The 11,844-nt window shown below is 52.2% G+C and overlaps 1 long non-coding RNA gene across 3 annotated transcripts; it reads left to right on the forward strand.

The window, feature by feature from the left end:
* Positions 1-4,223: 4,223 nt before the first annotated feature.
* LOC144614641 (uncharacterized) lies at positions 4,224-11,618 on the forward strand. Of its 3 annotated transcripts, none has more exons than XR_013552541.2 (5): positions 4,225-6,933; positions 7,281-7,404; positions 10,284-10,357; positions 10,541-10,646; positions 10,855-11,618. It is a non-coding gene; the product is annotated as an uncharacterized LOC144614641 (long non-coding RNA). The 3 variants fall into 3 exon arrangements; XR_013552542.2 differs by having other exon boundaries at positions 4,226-6,933; positions 11,064-11,618; XR_013552543.2 differs by lacking the exon at positions 7,281-7,404 and having other exon boundaries at positions 4,224-6,933.
* The last annotated feature ends 226 nt before the right edge of the window (positions 11,619-11,844 follow it).

Genomic DNA, 11,844 nt, shown 5'->3' on the forward strand with positions numbered 1-11,844 from the left:
GAATAGTATTGCACCGATGTTCATTTCCTGATTTTGCTAGTGCACTGTGGTTATATAAGATATGATCATTGCAGGGAGCTGAGACCTTTCTGTACTATTTTTGTTGCTTCTTGTGACTCTAAAACTATTTCAAGATAAAAAAAAAAAATTAAAAATGCAAGCCCCCGTGCCTTGCCCCATCCTTCCAGAAATTATCCTAAGGAAATAAAGATGCGTACAGAAACAGTCCTAATATCTACCGTAGGAAGTTTTAAAGTAAATTCTCATCCAGCTAGTCGCTGGAGTACTGAGCTTAAGTCGCCCTGTGGGGAGGACGGTGGTTACAGTGAGGGGCGAAGGCGGGCTCTGCAACGTTGGACCTGTGGGACCGTACGTGAGCTACTTAGCATCTCTGTCCTCGGACTCCTCGTCTGTGAAACGAACATAAGGTCTACCCTGTCGCACTGTTTGTGTTGAATCTATATATGCAACGCATGTGTGGAACAGAATCTGGCACCTTGATGTGCCCAATAAACACGAACAATTGTGTGAAAGAGCATTAATGATATGAGAAAATGTTGCTATTAGTGAAAATTGGAGGCTATCAAACTATATGTAAAATATCGATGTTCTTTTTGAAGGACACAGAGGTGCACGAGGTCACGACTGGTCGGTCTTACCAAATACTGACAAGTGTTTATCTTCAGGTGTGCTTTTTTGTTTCCCTGTTACGATTTCCAAAAATAATTCAATAGCACTAGGGGTTTGAACTTCTTAGATGAGGATAAAAGGTGACCCTTGGATAAAATGAGAGGAGACGTGATGCTACCTCAGCCGCTCCATGCTTAAAACTTTAAGAAGTTACTGGGGCACCTGGGTGGCTCAGTAGGTTAAGCGTCCAACTTCAGCTAAGATCCTGATCTCACTGTCCTTGAGTTCGAGCCCCGCGTCGGGCTCTGTGCTGACAGCTCGGAGCCCGGAGCGTGCTTCGGATTCTGGGTCTCCCTCTCTCTCTCTGCCCCTCCCCCACTCATGCTCTGTCTCTCCCTCCTTCAAAAGTAAACAAACGTTAAAAAAATTAAATTTAAAAAAATTAAAAAGTTACTTTGCCACTGCCCGTGAGGCCCAGACGTCAGTTTCGGGGATGCCCTTACTTCGGGAAGAAAGAAGGAGTACATGTAACCCTCTGGATGCACGGTTATTGGTTATTTGCTATTGTGACTCTCAGTGTTAACTATGAGCTCTGGGGGCCCCAAGTGCACACGGTCTGCCCATAAAACATGTGCCACGCTCCAGAGGCTGGTAAGATGCAGTGTCCAGGGAGCTGGCCCTGGCAGGACGGGTCAGTCACCTGCTCCTTGGAGACCAGGGCCTGCCCCAGCCTCTACCCTCCCATCCCCGTTCCCAGCCAAGGGACACAGGCTAGCAAAGGGGGGCTGCCCTCTGTGCTGCTCAAGGGAGATGCTTCTGGGGCCCAATCCCATTTTCGTGGCTTTTACGCTGTCCTCTTTTCTCCTGTAATTGGGCCAGCCCACAGTGGCTGGGCTTCTCTCCTGGGGCCTGGTTGTTCTCATGAAGGTCTCTCATGGGCACTTGTGGGCACTCAGGCCGCCTATTCATCCTTGTCCGGGGTTCTGGCTCCTTCTCTAACCCTATCACTGACCCTCAGCAGGCTCTGGAAAAGGAACAAGGGGATGCCAGGCCCTGGGGGTGCAGAGGAATTTAGGGGTCAGGCCCCCGCATGGCTGCAGTGGTTAGTTAGGCCAGGCAGGAACACAGAGAGCTTGTGTGATCTAAATAGAGACCCCCTGTCCCTCCAGGAAGCTGCCCCCACCCTGGCAAGAACACGCTCAAGAAGCCCCTTTCCAACCCAAGGTCTTCCAGCCTGGGTAAGGCCCAGATTCAGTCTGCCAACCTGGTGTCCCTTGGCCAGAGGAGTGGAGAGGAGATGGGGACACAGCCTCAGAGCTGACTCCCCATTCCTGGAGGACCCCATCATCCACCACACCACACTAAAGGGAGGGAAATCCCCTCTGATCCCATTTTGGAGGTTCAAAATTCTCTCCATTCTCTACCCTCACAGGCACCCCCTAACTCCTGGGACGAGTGCCTACTTGGGGCACTTGTACACTTCAAAGTCACCAGTGGCTTTCCAGGACATTTGGAATAAAAGCCGAGTCTTGGGGCACTGGGGTGGCTCAGTCAGTTAAGCGTCCAACTTCGGTTCAGGTCATGATCTCGCGGTTCATGGGTTGAGCCCCACATCGGGCTCTGTGCTGACAGCTCAGAGCCTCGAGCCTGCTTCCGATTCTGTGTCTCCCTCTCTCTCTGCCCTCCCCCACTTGGGCTCAGTCTCTCTTTCTCTCTCTCTCTCAAAAATAAACATTAAAAAAAAAAGCCAAATCTTTACCAGGCCTACTGCTTCCTGCCTCCTTTTGATTTGCCCTCTCCCTTCCTTGAGTAGCTCTGGTCCCTTTGGCTTCCTTTCTGCTCCTTCAATGTATCAGTCTCCTTCCCAGCACAGGGCCTTTGCACATGCTGCCCCTACTCCCGGACAACTTGTCTCTCCTACCTGTCTCCCCACCTAGCAGCATGGAGTCCTGTCATTCAGGTATTATCACCTCAGAACTTCACCGGGGCCCCGCAAGGTCACCCCCTTCTTCATAGTCCGGGTCACAATACGTAACTGTAAGACGTATGTGTTTGTTTGATTAGTGTCTACTCCCCTGCACCCTCCCCTTACTGGAAGGTGGGCTCCAAGACAGCCGAGTCTGTCGAACCATCCACACATCTCCCCAGGGCTATGAACAGGGCAGAACATGTAGTAGATACGGAAGGAAACAACGGAAGAAAGAGGTTTCCCTCGGTGGCTCTTTGTTGCACGGGAAAACCTCCTTTCCTAGAGAAGGTGGTGCCTGTCCTGGGGCCTTGGGACCAGGGTGGGGGGTACCGGTGCCATTGCCCTGGCCTCTGGCTGGCAGCATGGGAGGACCCTATCGCTGTGATCCGGTGGGTTGGCTCCCAGCTCCCGTGGGCCTCCCCACCCGGCATGGGGCACCTCGGGGCCCAGGCGAGGGGAGGTAAGACTGGACTGGGGCAGGGACAGTGGGAAGGAGCAGAGGGGACAGTGTGAAGAAAGCACGAGCTACCAAAAGGAGGCAGGTTAACGCAGCCAGACTGAGGAAACGGCCTCCCTGCAGACTGTCCCAGCGAAGGTCATGCTACCTGCCCTGCCCTGGAAGAGAATCTCCTCACTCTGTGCATGTTTTCATCTCTAGGCGGAGAAGAACCGGGGGAGGGCATGTACTTTCTAAATGACTTGTTTCTGTAGAATTATTCATTTCGAACTTCTCAAAAGAGGCAACACTGTCCGAAAGATGCCGAGGAGGTGATAACAGGGAGGGGCCGGGCATCCTGCCCGCCCCCCAACAAGGCACCGCCCATAAACACTGAGGTTTGGCCGAGAGCCTGAGTAGGACCGCAGGGGCCCAGGCAGGCTGCTGGGCTAGGCGGGGTGATGTGGTCCAGTCCTCCGTGGCCAGGCCTCTAGTTGTGGGTGGGGAGGCAAAAATGTAGGTGGCATGGCCCCAGCCTGAAAGGGCCCAGGCGGAGGGGCAGGCACGAGACGAATAAAGCACAAAATTGGCTGAGAAGGACGACTGCAGAAACAGCCCAAGCTACCCAGGTTTAACTCTAATGGGGACAGGGGACCAGGGGTCAGGGAAGATGATGTCCTGGTGGACTTGGAACAATAACGATGGTTTAGCCAGAGGCTTATGTGACAAGGGTGATCCTGGCAGAAAAAAATTAACAGGTAAAGGCAGGCACGTGGAAAGCGACGTGTGCATTGTGGGCAAATGGCCCGGAGCATTGTGGGAACTACAGGCCCCAGTGCATGGTGGGAAAATGGCGTGAAGCAATGTGGGGGCTGCGGGCCACGCGCAGGTGGGCACCAGTGCATTGTGGGAACCGTGGGCCAGGCGCTTTGAGGGCACCGGTGCCTTGTGGGGGCTATGACCACAGGGAATTGTGGGAATCCTCTGCACAAATTCTGGAATAAGGGGGTAGGGGTAGGTGGGCTGGAAAAGCAGGAAGGGTTATTTAGTACAACTGGGGTTTTCCTGCCCCTTTTTCTCTTATTTGGGTTTCCTCTTAATAGTTAAGAGGAAGTTAGTTAAAAGCCTGCATGCACTTGACTCTTTTGTCTAATTTTTATTATCTGTTTTTCCACCAGAAAAGAAACTCTAAGAGGGCAAGGATTTTGCCACTTTTGAACTCTATCCCCAGTACTGCTGGGCATGTAGGAGGGGCTGATGGTCATCCTCCGGCAACAATACCCAGGGAAGGTAGCATCATTGCCTGATAGCCTTAGATGTCTGCAAATGTTCATTTTATTACTTATGTTAAAAAACCCACGCTCGTCTAATAGTCAACTGGCATCCAATGTGTGACTTCATGGATGATACTGCTTGGAGTAAGGCCAAGTGGGGGGCGGGGGGAAGTCCACTCTTTTGAAGAAAACCTTAGGTGTAACCGAGGACAAGGTCCAGGTGGGAAACAACCCGCCCCACCCAAGACTGACAAGACCAGATGGACATTCTGGAAAGGTGACTCAGGAAGCAGTCCGGCGTGCCAGGATAAGGGAAAAGGGTAGAGAGGCTATTCTAAGGGGCCCGAAGACAAAATGCGTGTTGAGCCAGTGGAGTGTGGTGAGGGGCAGTGGGATGGAGGGAGCTGGCAGACCCTGATCGGGTGTGGAAGCTGGGGCAGGGTGGGCGGTACCGTGGCCCCCACCCATATCTGTCTCAAGACTTAGCCCAGGACCTTCCACGTAGTAGGTGCTCAGCAAATACGCGGTGAGGGACCCTGTGAGTGGATGGATGAATCGCTGCGAGCCTCCTCACTCATAATCCGCAGGGGTTTCTCATGCCCCCATGGAGGGGGCAATTAGAAAAGGGTCAGGGGGCATTGTAGAGGGTTGGCCAGCCCCCCACGGCTCCACAGGCGCAGGGGAACTGGCTTCTTGCCATCCCTCGGGGGCTTGGCAGAGTGACAGGTTCACAAGATGGGCAGGTCCCACAGCAGACTGGGAAAGTGATAAGGGCAGGGCCTGGCCTGAAGGACAACTTCTTTGACACCCCCATTAGCCCTGTCTAGGGCTGAGAGGGCCGGACTAAGCAGCTTCTCTCCTGGCAGTGGAAAGGGGGAACCAAGGACTCTGCTTTTCCTTCGGTTGCTCACACGGACCTGCCAGGAGCCATTCCAGATTGGCTGCAGGAAACGTTCTATACATATGTGAGACTCCGTGTTTCTTCCTCCCAGGAAGGGCGAGGGCGGCAGATGTTTCTCTAGAGAGAAATCAGTTCCCCTCACCCCCATCCTGCAGTCAGAATAGCAATGCAAGGGGACTAACGTTTGTGGGGTTCCTACTACGCACTACGTTCTACTACAGCGTCAGCTTTCCGCGTTACCATGTCATTGTCATGGCAACAATGCAGGATGGGTGTTTTTCGCAGAGGAAGCCTCTGAGGTTTGGAGAGTTGAGCTCCGTAGCTAAGGCCATACAACCGATACGTATCAGAACTGGAATTTGAACCTGGCTCTCCAACATTCTACAACTCGTGTCCTCTCGAATACAGCCTTTGGCTCTGTTCAAAATAGTCCTCTGGGCTCTGTGCCTAAAGCAATAGAAGATGTAGACCAAGGACATCAGACTTGGGACAGAAATATTCCGGGACATTTTTGTGGCTGAATGCTCTGGACCTAGGGGGAGAAAGCCTTCAGACAAATCTGGTAAGACAAGGGCCTGGGCAGACATCTCCTCTGTTCATTCAACCCATCGGGAAGGGTGCTCCAGGCAGAAGGTACAGCATGTGCCCAGGCCTGGAGACGCGAGAGCGGAAGTGTGCTCGCTGCTGTTAGAGCAGAGCAAGCAAATGAGGAATCGGTAGGAGGTGTGGCCAGGGGGCTGGGCTGGATTCCTGGACCCTTACCGTCATACTCTTTCTGGAGTAGACTCTGCCCTGAATCAGGCCATTCTCCTGGGTGCCCTGGAAAACGATCCGGTGACCGTGCTCTCCAGAGCGCGTCTGATGGTAATGAGGCTCAGCCCGGAGACCAACCGAGTGGGTGACAGACTCCCAAATATCAGAGGCTGGCATACTTCCTCTACAAGCCAGTGGGTACACGGTATCGAAGAGAAGGGAAAAAATAATCGCAGCAGCGTCTGAAGAACGTAGACACGGTGTCTTGCTCTCTCGTAATGTATGTTTCAAGCAGCATAAGGAGTAAAAAAGTCAGATTCACATGTCTCCTGCTGCTCGTGCAAAGAAAAGGAGCGGAAGTTCCAAGGCAGCCGTTTCACCCATAAGATGTGTGATGTTGGGAGTCGTAATAAAAAATAAATATTTGGTCTCCGGGCCCTTTTCTGGCACAGGGCTCCTAAAACCTTAGGAATTTCCGGGGAGGAAGGTGATAAAGGTGCCATTTGTTACGTTAACGAGGTGACCTTTGGAACCACCTAAGGATGAGGCTGGTTGCCAGGAGAACTAACCATGCGATGAGAAGGTTGGAGTTTTCAGTCCCTCCCTCAACTGCCTGTGAGAGGAGGAGGCTGGAGGTTGAATCAATGGCCAATGGCCAATGGCCAATGCTTTAATCCATTGTGACTATAATGAAGCCTCGGTGAAAATCCCAAAGGACCAGGGGTGCGTGCTTCCTGATTGGTGGACAGCTTTCAGAGAGCTTCCTGATTGGTGGAGACAATATTCACAGTGCTTCCTGATTGGTAGACAGGGTTCGAGCGCTTCCTGATTGGCTGACAGGCGGAGGTTCGGGAAGAGTGGGCTCTCAGAGACCGTGGAAGCTCCACCCCATGTCCCCACACCTTGCCCTATGCATCTCTTCCACTGGCTGTTCCTGAATTATATCCTTTTATAACAAACTTGTAACCTGGTAAGTAGAACGTTTCTCGGAATTTTGTGATCCCCTCTAGCAAATTAATGGAACCCAGGCAGGGAGTCGTGGTAACCTCTGATCTCTAGCTACTTAGTCAAAAGCCTGGGTGGCCCCTGGATTTGAGACTGGCATCTGAAGTTGAGGTGGGGGGGACAGCCTTGCAGGACTGAGCCCTCAACCTGTGGAACCTGACGCTGCCTCTGGGTAGATCGTGTCCTGAGTCGAATTGTAGAACACCCGGCTGGTGTCAGAGAACTGCTCGGTGGTGTGGGAAAACCCACACACACGCACTGGAATTGGGTACAGAAATAGAGACGTGACTGGTATTTTCTGTACTAACACAGCGTGGCCAAATGTCAGTGCCAAGTCATTCAACGCGCATTACCAACTTCTTCCTGTGTGCCAGGAACTGGCCCTGCCCCGGAGGACAAGCAGTGAACCCTGTAGACACAGCCTCTCACTGAGCTTGTAAGTTAGGTGTGAAGCAATCACACTCGAGCTCCTTGGCCAAGCCATTGCTACTTTTCCACCTTAGTCTTTTCGCCCGCAACATGGGGGGTTATTTTATGAGTGAAGTCAAGAGATGGCTGGGGACTAGGTATATAGGGTGAGAAATACTAAAACGGTTCATGGAGCCATATCATTTGATTTCTGCCTCTGGCTACTCTTAAGACATCATCTCTTTTCACATTCGCCCTAAGAAATACAAGAATATTTAGAGTTGAGGACAGTGTCTTCTACCCTGAAGCAGCCCAGGCAGGACCATTCTGAAATTTAACTTTGTTTCCTAATGCCTCTCTCTCTAACTCTCTCTCTCCCCCTCTCTCTCTATAGATAGATAGATAGATAGATAGATAGATAGATAGATAGATAGATAATTTTTTTTGCAGGATACTTTTGTTTTCTCTCTTCCTCCCTCCACTATGGGTCAAAGTGTCTATGCTACTTTCTGAACCACAGGTTTTTCAACATGTTCTCTCAGGGATATACGGGAGGGAGGGTGTCTCTTCAACTCTAAGATTCCATGATGAGGAGCCTGGAGATTCTTGGGAGTTGGCTGCTTGTCCAATGCTACTCTCGCCACTGTCTTCTCTCTGGCAACTCACACTTCGCAAGAGCGCCGCTCCTAGGCTACACAGCAGGTTTCAAGTTATTTCGTGTTGGTTTCCGACCACCATTTCTAGGTGGTCCCAGACCTCTTAATTCCTCTGGTCTCCTGAAAGGCTGGTTCTGTCACCTGGATGTTTGTTTCCTCCTGGAGGGCCCCAGGCCCACCAGCAGGCACACCAGACATGTGCTTCACGTCTGTGGATGGACGAGATCAGGGGGAAACACATCTGGTCTGTGTCATGACAGAGAGATGGCGAGAGGCTCGGGAGTGGATGCGGGATGGAGAGGTGGGGAGACAGGGCTGGGAGATGAGAACGTCTGAAGTCATTCCCCATCAGCAGGACTCTGAACGGAAAACTCTTTGTAGAGGAAGAGATCTCAGCAAGCTTGTAATCCCTCAGGCCCATTTGACAGAAAGGAAGGGGAAGCTTGAGATGCGAGACTACGGTGTCATAAATGCCAGAGCGGGGACTTGAACCTAGGTCTTCTGCCTCCCAGTCCAAAGAGAGAAGAGACCAGAGGAAACCCCCAGGGGATGTGGCCAGTGGTAAGGGAACAAGAAGAGCTGCTTGCCCTTGAAAATCACCATTGCCTCGGCCACTCAGCCTTTTCACTTGCATCCATTTTATGGGTGAGGTTAAATAACTTGCTCGAAGCTTCCCACTGAGAACACAGCATAGGCGTGATTGGAACCCCAAAGCCATGGGGCGCCCGATGGCAAATGTTGCCCCCAGGGGATCAGACAACATGAGCGTTGTTTTGCTCTTAAGACACAGTCATCCTCTGAGAGGAAACCAAACCTTCCTCCAAGAAGACTTCCCTGAATGCGCCAAGCCACAAAAGCATCTTCCTGATGCAGATGTCTAAACTCCTAGGCAATGTGCTTTCTTCCACCTTGTTTCCCATGGATCTGAATGTCCACATCTTAAAGTTGACTACTGCCTGCCTCAGACTTCCTGGTCCCAGTTCCCCGCACCCCGCACTTCCCACATTTTCATTCAGTACCAAACTCTTAGGAGATGCTCAAAAAAGATGTGCTGAGTCACGGGGGAAACTCAGAGGAAGAGAAACCATAGGAATAAGGACTTGCCTGTTACTGATCCTTGACCTTCCATTGAGAAGCTCTAAGAAAAAAAAAAAACCAACCGATTTTAAAATCAAGATGACTTTCGTCATCTGCCATTGGGGAGAATACAAGTCAAAGCCCGTAGGCCCACGTGGATATTCCAGAAATGGACTGTTACCTCCAATGGTTGATTGAATTAGGAAGTGTTCCCTCTGCGTCACCTAAACTCGTTACGTGTAAGATGGTGGGCAAAACGTCATGGTGTAAAGATAGTCATTTAATCCTGACTGTAAGCCTCAGGCACATGTCCCCTGGCCTTTCTCAGTCCTAAGTCCCTTAATGTTTTCACCTGGTGCTCACTGGTGGACACTGGGTCACGGCAATGACTGACACCTGCCCCACCCCACCCCGCCCCCCCCCAACCACCTCTCTCTTTCCTCGGGGTCTCTAAACTTGACCTGTCAGCCCCTTGACTCTGAGGGAGAAGTGAGCTGGATACAGAGACTGTAGCGCGGGGTGGCTTCAAACTTCAGGATTCAAGATGAGCACGGCTGGTCTAATTGAAAATAACCTGGAGAAATGATCAGCCCAAGCTCTCAGCTGAAGGAAACCCAGCTACAGAAGCGCCATCACAGCAGGGAGCCCGCACGGCACCCTCAAACCAGGACGGAAGGCCGGGAGAACTAAGTCCCCAGTACCCTGCCGGTCACAGAACAAACTCACTCACAAGCTGGGTGGCCCCATTCCTCTGCATCGGGGCTCTTCCTCTGTCACTTCCTAGCAGCATAACCATGGGCACGTCACTTCCCCCTTTCGAGCCTCCGTTTCTCTCCCTGAGAAATGGGCATACTGATCAGGACCTCTTTAGAGGGTAGCGGTTGGGACAAAAACCCTGCGATGGGGCCTGTTCCAGGCAGGCGTTTGATTTTAGCTAGTTTCCATTCTTTCAGCCTTCGCTTGCCCAAGGGCCTGGGGAACTTTAATTTCTTTGTACCCCAGGCTCTGTCCCCGGTGTAGGGCTTGTGGAGATTTGCTGATCACCCCAAGGTGTCTTGTGTTTGCCTGTCAGAACTGAAAACAGAGCCCGACTCGCGGAACGGAAAATGGGTCAGGCCCAGGGGCTGTTTAGCCAAAGAGTGGCTGCTAACCGCACCTTACGCTTCTGCCTTAGGATCCGGAGGGGGTCCACCCTCCCCCTCTCGCCGGCTGCCCCCAGGGCTGAGCCTCCAGTGTCCAGGTTTGAAGGTGGGTCACCTTGGCCACAGATTTTACACGTTTCTCTCTCCCTGGCAAATGGGGGTGTCGGGGGGGGTGTGTGTGGCAGGGACCTGAACCACAGCTCCCACACCAAGAGTTGTTTATTATTATCATTATTATTATTATTATTATTATTATTATTATTTTAATCTAAGAACTAGTTGTTCTTAGATTAATAGCAGCCTGAGCTTCTGAGGTTCCTGGTGCAGAAATAAGGTCACGGTGAAGATATGGCCGTTTTGAAACCCTGGTGAACTTCAAGGACCAGCGCAGAGTGGTAATCACTCCGGTTTTGGCTCATCTTCCCTCCCTGTGGCCTGTGACTTCAAGGCCCGGGGCTGTCCCTACCTTTCAGACTTCCTCTCATGCAAATTGGCCCAGGCAGGGGTGTGTGGGGTTGGGGGGTGGGGTGCTGGCAAAAGAGAGGAGAGAGCAGAGGGAAGTAATAAACTCCAGCCTCCCCAGACCTACTTTCTGTCTCACAGGCAGACCTCTCAGGGGTCCACCCGAGCCCCAGCACGGCCTCAGTAAGGGCCTGCTTGCTTCCACTAAAGTCCCAAACCTGGACGGGCACACCCCATCCATCCCTCTCTCAAGAAATAAATGCATCCATCCCATTCAGAGAAAGATCACAGCTCTGAGGGGCTTATGGGTTTTCCTGCAATCCGGTCCTCTCGTCATCCCACATCTGTAGAGTCTCGAAACTGCCTCTTCCTGACGAGTGGGGCTGCGAGAGTAAGGGCCTAACTGAGCTAACAGGCACGGAGACCGGCGATCATGGAGCCTTTGGGAGAGGGGGCTCGAGGGAGCCCTCCCAAAACAGGTCCCCTTCCCAGCCAGCCCCCACCGAGGACATCGCAGCAAGAATCATCCCGACGGAGGAGTTTGCGTGCTGACCCAAAGGGTGCAGGGGCTTTTCCCTTTGCTGGCTTCAGTTTAGTGGGACACATTCCTCGAGAGCCCAAGGCACCACGGTTGCCCTCGCAGGAAGGAGAAGTGGACAAGGACACAGAGGAGAGCAGGCCAAGAGCCGGCAGTCCCACCTCTGTACAGAGTCTGTGAGACCTTGAGGCCTTCAACCTCTGGGCTTGGGGCCTCAGTTTCCCCACCTGCAAGCAAGGGTGCTGGAGTACACCAAGTCTCCAGTCCTCTATTTCATCGGCACGCCAGTAAGGAGAGATCTGGTCCTGGCCCCATCCTTGCCTCAGGCAGGACTGACTTGTTCCCAATAAAAAAAATCTCAAATCCAGATTCAGTGGCTTTCTGGCTCAACCATTTCTCAAGAAATAAACGCGCTGGTGACTATGGGGAGGAGAACGTCCAAACTGGCCCTGATTTGTGTGGACTGATGCACGGGCCCCTTTCCTGCCGAGCTTTCCAACTGACTGAGTGACTCCCGTCTGGCTTGGGAGGCCTCTGCCCACTGGGATTTGGAAGTTCATGGTGAAGTCTTGTGAGTACGACTCACCGCAGGG

The sequence above is a fragment of the Panthera onca genome, chromosome E2 (assembly GCF_046562875.1).
Source record: "Panthera onca isolate mPanOnc1 chromosome E2, mPanOnc1 haplotype 2, whole genome shotgun sequence".
Lineage (NCBI taxonomy): Eukaryota > Metazoa > Chordata > Mammalia > Carnivora > Felidae > Panthera > Panthera onca.